This window comes from Argiope bruennichi, chromosome 6 (genome assembly GCF_947563725.1).
Source record: "Argiope bruennichi chromosome 6, qqArgBrue1.1, whole genome shotgun sequence".
Taxonomy (NCBI): Eukaryota; Metazoa; Arthropoda; class Arachnida; order Araneae; family Araneidae; genus Argiope; species Argiope bruennichi.
Genome location: NC_079156.1, coordinates 14,705,460 through 14,715,022, shown reverse-complemented (window position 1 = coordinate 14,715,022; position 9,563 = coordinate 14,705,460). Strand labels below are relative to the sequence as shown.

General features: G+C 28.1%; 1 long non-coding RNA gene across 1 annotated transcript in view; it reads left to right on the top strand.

Annotated features, from left to right (window-relative positions):
• The first annotated feature begins 597 nt into the window (after positions 1-597).
• LOC129973018 (uncharacterized) overlaps positions 598-9,563 on the top strand; it is an 87,569-nt gene continuing 78,603 nt past the window's right edge. The window contains exon 1 of the long non-coding RNA XR_008784928.1: positions 598-733. This is a non-coding gene — a long non-coding RNA (uncharacterized LOC129973018). The remainder of the gene's footprint in view (positions 734-9,563) is intronic.

Sequence of the window (9,563 nt, the reverse complement as noted above, 5' to 3'; positions counted from 1 at the left end):
AAAAGGCTCTCAAAATAAAATCATCACCTGACAACACTGCATCTTGCTCTCTTACTTTGATAAATATAAACAAGCGTAAAAACACGTTGACGTACATGACTTGGGGGTTATTTATATTAACATACTTCCGGAGTTATGATTTTGGAATGGAGGGAAAAAAAAAATTGCAGCGGTCGAAAACGTACAGACGGACAAGATATGAAAAATAAACATACATAACACCCAGATTCAATTTGTTGATAAGTCTCTTAACGGATGTTTAGAATTTTCGAACGTTTAAGATTACGAATGGTGTAAACACTCTGCTTTACCGTTACTACTTGGACGGTGAAATATTTGTTTATACTGGCGGTAAAGTTTACACTTTCCTTTTTAAAATATTCTAAAACTGTCTCTTTAAAATGAAGGGATTTCATAGAACCGGTAAAGGAGGGGGGGGGAGGAGATATTTCACCGCAAAAGTAAAAGAGAATTCTTCTTCATGCAAAATGTTTATATAGGGTCTGTGTTTATGTATATTTCCCGTCCTGCACGCCGTAGTGAGTCGCTCTGACATTCAGATCAGTACGGATTGATACATGTGAGCACATCTTGCAAGGAGAGGAAAGTATCTGGATATGCATTAGGTGCATGAACCAGAATGGTAAACCTCTTATTATTTTAGATTTATTTTCTGAATGGGATACGTGGAAAAGAATGAAAGACAATTTGTGGATTTTCATATTCTACCTAGGTAAGACTTCCTTTTCAACCGTTATAAATTTATTTTCTTAAAGAAAACTCAGTTGAGCATATCGAAAAGAAATCTCTTTATTTATTTATTTTTTAAAAACCTAAATCACGATTTCAATTCCTATATATGATTTGGATACGAATTTTAATGTTTTGCATTTGTTTTCTTGATTTAAATCAGCAGTTTTTAACGTCAAAAATCAGGGGGGGGGATGGATGACAAATTATTTTTGTTCCATCTTTTCAAATTTTCTGAAAATGCAAGTCTCAAACAAACTCAAATACATTTTACCTTCCAATTAATATTATGAAGTAATGTTATTAATGGAGAGTAATTTGCAAAATTTTCTTGATGTAGTATTTTATTATTTAAAATTATTAAATTATTATTTTTGTCAAGTAAGAAAGCAATTCAGAATAGACTTCATCAATCATAAAAACTTTCAGATTTGTAAAATTTTATAATTTTTTAAATCCACGACTAAGATTATTTTGTAAAGTTTCTTTGACTTTAGATATTTTTATGATATTTATTGAGTAATTTATTTAAAATATAATTTTTGAAATATGGAAATTGAAAAATAAAGTATTATAAGAAATTGAATATAAAGTATTATAAGGAAAAAAAAATTATTCCATATATCTAATAAAATTTCTAGCAATGCATTAATTGTGATTTATAGTGGTTAAAATGTTAAGTATTTACTTGTTTGTTACTTAGTATTCCAATTTTACTTTACATCTTTATTTAGATGAAATCTCTGAGAGGCATGTGACAAGCATTGCTAAACAAGATTAATAATGATGTCTTTATTTGCTGATTTTATACTTTATCCAAATAGAGTAAATATAGAAATACGCTCCCCCCCCCGTTTTTTTAATGAGAGAAATTGTAACTCGCATTCTATGCTGGAATTTGTTCGTGTTCATTTATTTAGTTTTTTTTTCTCTAAGTGTATATATTTTTTACGAATACTTTAAAGAACCTTGTAGTACGTATATATTTACTAATATCTTCTGGACATTCGATAGCTGGAACAGACAGCTGTATCAGAACTTGGAAAGTAGCAGATTAAGCACCTTTGGATGATAATAATAAAAAAAATGTGGCATAAGTGGATGAAAGCGATTTGTTGATTTCAACCGACAGAATTTATAAATAGGTGACAGTGATTTAATATAGTGGAAATGTTGTTTCAAACATCCGACTGCAATGGAAAGTTATCAAATAGAAGGAGTAATTATTATTTACATGGCAAAGTACATCAGTAAAAAAATTTTTAATGTGGCTAATGTTTCAAGGACATGAAATTCCCTGTGTTTTCGATTAAAACCGAACTATGACCGAATTAACATGACTTAATTTTATTTTTCGTTAATTCTGAATTCTTTTAATCTTTAGCTTTTTATTTATTTTTGCGATTATGCAACAATAATATATACTTAAAAAATATTTTGTTACGCATCATCTGTATACACTTGAAATTTTCCTAGTTACAAGAAATTAATTTTTAAGTGTTACTTGCTAAACCTTTTTTTAAATAGGTAAATATGAGCAAGCTGACACGTGTTTCCCCTCTAAATTTCCTTTGTGGAATAACAGATAAATTGCAAAATAGCTTTCAATTATCAATAAAATGACAGTAAACAACAAATGTATTTTATAGATAATAGTAGAAAAATTGAATCGTTATTAAATTTATAATTGTAGTTACAGAAAGATAAACTTGAACAGATTCATTAATAATAATAATTTTTTTTCGTACAAAATTTTTTTATTAATTATCTTCACATTAAAAATTTTATATTTAAATAATTCAAAGCAACTTCATTTTCAAAAAATCCATCATAATTCTAAAGAACTTAATTTATATTTTTGACGCAACAATAAGAGTAGTGTATGAGTAATAAGATTAATCCAACGTGTGTGAATTAATAAGCTATTTAAACCCTTTATTCGTTCAAACAAATTGCCATCTGCAATCTGATCGCGAAAATTTCTGAAGCCAAGTAAATGTCTTAATGCTTAAAGTTCTATTACTAATCTCATGCTTTAATCTAACCTTATATTATTCTATATTATTATTATTATTTTATGTAACTATAGAGTTATATCTAAGCTGTTGTGATTGCATAATCTGAATACGCATTTTGTTTTTTATGCATTTGTGTTGTGCGATGCGTGCAGAGATAACAGAAGATGGGAAATGTCCGTTGAAAAGCTTGTGAATTATACGGAATAAAAGAATTATTCTAGGAAAAAGAAGTTATTGTTCGAAATGGATATCGAAAATCTGCTTACCGTGACCATTCCTCTTACGACATTCAGATTGCTTGAAAAAGTGATTATTTTTAAATTATGACGAAATTGAGTTGTGCTACGAATTTTTTTTTAATTGTGATAATGTTGCTCACAGTTAATTTTTATTGTTCTCCGTTTCAATGGTTAAAACATTATCGATAATTATGACTAATGATCGTATCAGTGAATTGATAATATTAATGAATGCAATCACTAGTAAGTGTGTCTCGATTCATCTATATCTCAAATATTCTTGAATATAATTTCTGTAGTGTTAGAACACAACTATCCAGAGTTTTGCAAATTTTTTTCCGTTTGGCATCCCTTTAAAAACAATTTATTGATCTTTTATCGGAATGCAAGTTCATAATTACGGACTCATTATCATGCTTATATTTTGAAATTTTTTCATGATAGTTATAGTTTATTAAATTAATAACATCTTATATATAAAGGGCATCCCCCAAAAGTGGAACAAGCTATTATTTCTTTAAATACTGTATTTAAGCATATATACATCCAGTTATAAAGTTTCATTAAATGAGGTGGACAATTGTATAAAAACCCCTCAGTTTCTGTGGAAGTTGACTATACAATTTTTTAAAAATTTTTATACTGCCATTATTGAGGAAAAATATCAATTAGTGAAAGGTTTCTCTCGCATTCATCTTTGCTCACACATAATTTCTCAATATTATTGTTCATCCAATTATATTAGCTACTTTAAAATTCAGAAAATTATCCTTTCTGTAACACCAATTTTATTTCGGAACAAAATTTTTACCAAGTTTTATTTTTTAAATATTTTGCAACTCTACTTTTCATTTTTGTTGTTGTTATTGTTATGCTCACGCATGTTGAGGTAACATTTTATACATTTTAAAATTTTATACATTTTTTTATACATTTATGTATGTGTTCACGTTATCTCTGCTATGTATTTTTAAAAAAACTTTAAAAAATAAAATAAAGTTAAACGAATCAAGCCTTAAATATTATCATGTTATATTGAATCAATAATCTATTTTTAAAACTATTTTTAATTTTTATACTTTCGTTCAGAAAAAAGAGCAGATGTTTTCAACACTTTACAAACTGATACTCCTGCTTTGTCAGAAAATATTGACTGATTTCAACACAGATATTTATCCTTTATTTCAATGAATTTTGAATAATTTGATATGCGATTAATAAAATAATTTACTTATTGTACTTTTAACTTTTTGCACTCGAAAAAGTAATTCGATGCACAATTATTCATTTAATATAAGAACTTGTTTATTGCTCTGGAAAATAAATATATATAAATGTATTAGGTCGATTTCCCCCGAAAAATTAATTTTTTTTTCGCGCTGTAGATATTTTTTTCAATAAATATTAAAAAAATAAATAAATAAAAAGTCAAAATAATGCACTCTCTTAAATAGTGCTTGAGAGGTGACTTCCGAATACAAAGGTTAACTTAAAAAAATTTATGCTAAAAAATTAGTTGAAAAAAGTTAATGTTTTAAACTAAATTTATTTTTTAATTACAAATAATATGCTAAATGTTGGAATTATTTTTCTTACATTTATTTATAAAAATTAAACTTTTTTAAAAAAAATGCAATTACAGAATAATAACATTTTTCATAATGAATGTTAACCAGAACACATAAAAGCGTAAATCCTCGTTTACACAATACAAAATCATCTCCAGTTTTTCTATTTCACTCAAAAGCAGGGATTTGAAAGATGAAAAATTGTTCTTTGCGTTTAGAAAAGTAATGAATCAGCATTTTAGAGAGGTATAATGTATGAATTTTAAAGCAGTAATTCTGCGATAGCATTGTAGTATTTTTTCATTATTCATTTAAAATATATTCTAAAGAACTGCTGATTTCGGGCTTAAAATGAATCCGTTTAAATTATTTCCATCTTCATGAAAAATATTAAAAGTAAATTTCATCAAACAATTTTATTGTGTTGCCTTTCCCTCATTTAATTCCACTTAAGAGAAGGAAAAAAAAAATGTATTATTGGTTGATAATTTGATTTACGCATTATCATAATTTCATGTATGAAAAATTGTTATTTGCTAAATTAAGCATTCTAAAAATATTTTTTTAAATTTGACTGAAACATCCACCTTTTTTATTAGAAAGAAAACCCGCCCCCTAATTTTGAAATTTATCAAAGGAATTTTAAAAAGTTAAGAGCAAGTTTTGCATCAAGGAGTATTGATAAGTTAATAAAAAAATTTCTAAAATTTCATAAATTTTAAAAAAAATTTCTGACAAAATATTTGCTATCAAAAAATGCTAACTGAATTTCCGATACAGAAACAAAAGTATGTTCCAAACACGGGAAGATCCTATTTGGTATCATATCTGCATATCTTCCATTTTCTTATGATGAACTTATTCTATGGTACTTTTTCTGAAAATATTGTTGCGTTATCCAGCTAGAAAACCCAGTTTACGAAAGTATGTATGAAATATTAATTAGCAATATAATGCTGATAAAATAAAGTGCCTCGGTATTAATTAGCATGTGAAACATTTCTTTATTTGTCTTTCATCAAGAAAAACCGGAACTTTTTACAACTCTAAGGAAAGACGGTCCAGATTTTCACAGAACCGCCAACTTGTTTCCAACATGTTTTCTATTTTTCTTCTCTAATATCGTTCCAGTAGCACCTTAAATGGCTGGGACATCTGAATTAGGCTTTTTTTAATGCTACTGTGCATTCTGAAGTCTGACATCCCCTTCGTGAAGTTCCAATTTTGGCATAGCCTCCATTTTCTACTGTTTCATTCTCGGGAATTGTAAGCGAATTCGCATAAAGGTTGAGAGCTCTCATTTACTTTAAAAAAAAATTATAATTCGGCAAGAAGAAGCCCACAATGGGTGATGTACGTAAGAAAGATGGATGCTATACATAAATTGTTGGGATGGAACAACGCCTTTTTTTCCTTAGTTTCTCGCATACGAAGCATAGAGAAAATATCGTAATCGTCAAAAAATTAGAATTGATGTTCGTTCAAAAATGATCTTGTGTGTGTACCGAGTGTTTTGCAGTTAAACGTCATCGACTATTATCAACATTCTCCTAGAATTTCGAAAATTGCTTTATCGAATGATGATTTCTCAAAAACTGTTTCATAACTTTTTAATTCCATATTTAACTTCAAAACATATTATTGGAAGAAAACGCTTTCTACGTTGTCTTAAAATTCAATAATCAATTTCAATAATGCTTATTAAATTAGTGAATTGCGAAGAAATTATTTTTTTCCCCGAGTTTTCACAATTTTTACACTTTTATGCGCGAATTATAGGGAAAATACTGCAATGTTCAAAAACTTCGAATTCGAATTTTCAACGAATCGACATGTTTCAGACCTCCCGGAGAGCGAAAAATACATTTCTGGGGTTATGTTTACCTGTCTGTGTCAGTGATAACCCAAAAACGCTTTGAGCCAGATGGATGAAACATAATATAAAATCTTTCCACTAATTTTTTTTTATTTTTGTCAAATTTTGAGCAAAATCTGTTTAAAGGAAAGCTGTTTTTAAGTTAACACGATAACTACAAAACGAAGAGAGCTAGACAGATAAAATTCGGTACGCAGATTTAACATTTATATGGTACAAACCTGTAAAATTTTGAGCCAAATCCAACAATGCTTGATTGTTTGTCGCTGTACTTTCAGAAACATTGTAAACGCAATAATTCAAAAAAGCAATGACTTAAATATATCAAATTTAAAATTTGATTTTGTGATATATGTGATGTGATCAGTCGGTCTGTGACGCAGATAAGAACGCTTTGAGCTAGATGAATGAAATTTTGTTATACGGTCTTTATATCAAATTGTGAGTAAAATCTTCTTAGAAGAAAGTTATGTCTGTCTGCTCGAACGTAAGGTAACACAATAACCAATAACGAAGTAAGTTGATTGAATTAAATTCTGTATACAGATTTACCATCTATAGTTTAGATACTTATCAAAATGTGAGCCAAATACTACTGAGGGGGGGGGGGGAAGGTGAGCATCTGACGGTGCGCACTTTCAGAAGCTCTTAAAAGCTGCAAAATTGGATGATCAGAAGCAAAACCGCTTTTGATGATGTTACGCTTTTGCATCTACTAGAAGAAGCTCTTAAAAGCTGCAAAATGTGATCAATTAAATCCTACTGGGGGGGGGGGTGAGCATCTTACTGTGTGTACTTTCAGAAGCATGTAAACGTGATATCTTAAAAACGCAATGACTTAAATATACGAAATTTGGTACATGATTTTGTGATTACAATTATACTTCTGTGTCAGATTTTTTGTTTTAATCAGTTGGGAAAAATGCGTCTGAAGCACAAATTCGGTACTATTAACCTCATTGCCAGAGATTAATCGCCAAGAAACTTCCCAAGGATAACACGACTATTTCAGTAAAAATGTGAAATTCACGCCGAAGGATAATATTTCGTAAATATTGTACTCCAATGCCATGTAAGGTGTTCGCTGGGATATCCTTTTTATTAGAGAGTATGCGGGAAAGTTTTAGGGAGACCAAAAGTTTTATTTATTTATTTTTCTGCAACAGCAGTTTCAAGAATTCATAAAAACATTTCTGGAAGCTGCGAAAGTGAAAACTTAGAAACTATCCTGGCACATTTGACTTTTCGTTCATCTAATGAATGCAAAAGAAACAGGTTAAATCGTGGGCATACGGTTCCTCAGTTGGGCACCAGAAATAATTTAACTAAAAAAATCTTGCTACTTGGCTAGTAGTATGAACGGGAACCTAATAGTTTCAAAATAATATTGGAAAAAAAATTATGCTGATATTAGCAGTGAATTAGTAAGGAAAGAAAAAGAAAAAAAAAAAAAAATGGACATCCATTATAACAGGTTCATTTTTACTCAGGTCATACTTTGTTACATATTCATCATTATTTTTACAAAACTCCAATCGCGTTTTTCTTATCTTTACATAATGAATGGCATGTCAAAATATCAAAAGAACTGTAAAATCAGAGGAAAAAATGAGCGGAGATCTAAGAATTTCTTTGAAATGACTTTATATAAAAATGAAAAATAGTGAAATATGGATCATCATTTTCAAACAGCTTGAGAACAAACAATTTGTACTAAAATAATAAATTCAAAAAATTAATTTTATTGATAAGCGAAAAGTAGAAAAACAATATTTCCGAATTTCGTTTTAAAAATATTGCTAAAATTTCATAATTGTTCAAAATCATCTTATTTAAAATAAATTATAAAGCATTTTAATTTAATTTTTAAATCGATAATTATTTGTTAATTATTTTTAATTTTCGGTAAAATTCGCGTAGCAGATGTAACAATCAGCAGCAAGAAAACAATAACCGAAAGATTGCTAGCGCAACTGCACCTCTTGATTGTTTGGATTGTCATATTGGTTATTACTTCCAGAGGACATTAAATTAGATCTCAATCGCATTCATCTTCTCAACCGACTTTTCTCATTGGACAGTTTATCACGGTTCATTTTTAGTATCGTAATTACATCAAATAGTGTTTAAAATCTGTTTCGATATCATAATTTCATGTAAACTGTGCTACACTTTATAATCAACATTCAATGATTCAAATTCTAATGCTATAATTAAGATTCGCAGTTAATAATATCCAAATTCTTTTGTTATACCGCAGACAAAAAGAATATGATTTACAGATTGAATGCAAGTAACTTTTTTGCGTAAATCCTTCTGATAATTTTTTAAAAATTACTATTGCTTTACTACACTACTGACTAATTATAATTGATGTTAATAGAATCAATATTTAGCTACTGATTTTTCCTGTCTTTTTAAAGATTTTTTTAATTTTTATTTTCTTGCATTTGGTTTTCCGGTTAACAGGAGGAGGTGTCGCCCAATCCTACAGATTGCCGTTAGTGACCGCATTTAAAACTTCTCTGTAATTTAAGAATGTCCTTTGCTTTTTTAGTATACATATAAAACTTTCTTCTCTGCATTTTTGTATACATATTCACCTTACTTTTTTGAATGGTATAAGGTGGTTTTGAACTGCCTAAGTATCATTTTTTTGTTATGGTCTTCTAAAATAGAGAATATCTCGCCGATTCCTAAAATGCATGATGTATATAGGTTTAAAAAGTCGATAATTATTAAAATTACTTAAAAAAATGTAAACAACAGGATTCCTAATACTAAAAATATCACATTTTCTGTCTTTTTTTTTTTTCGAAATATAAAAAACGACATTTATTATTATTGTTGTTATTATTATTATTATAAAAATTAGGTCTAAATCTAAAATATTCTTTTTCATTGTTTAAATAAGAAATTTTAAATTATAATATCGATAAAAACTATGCATCTCTTATTCCTATGTTTATTCCTTCTTATTAAGATATATTATAATAAAAAATATCATAACAAATCTTATTAAGAATTATTTATAATAAAAAATATGATTCATTTTAAAGATTTTTTTAAGTTATTCATTATTATTTTCTAATTTTTTATTTTAAATACAATA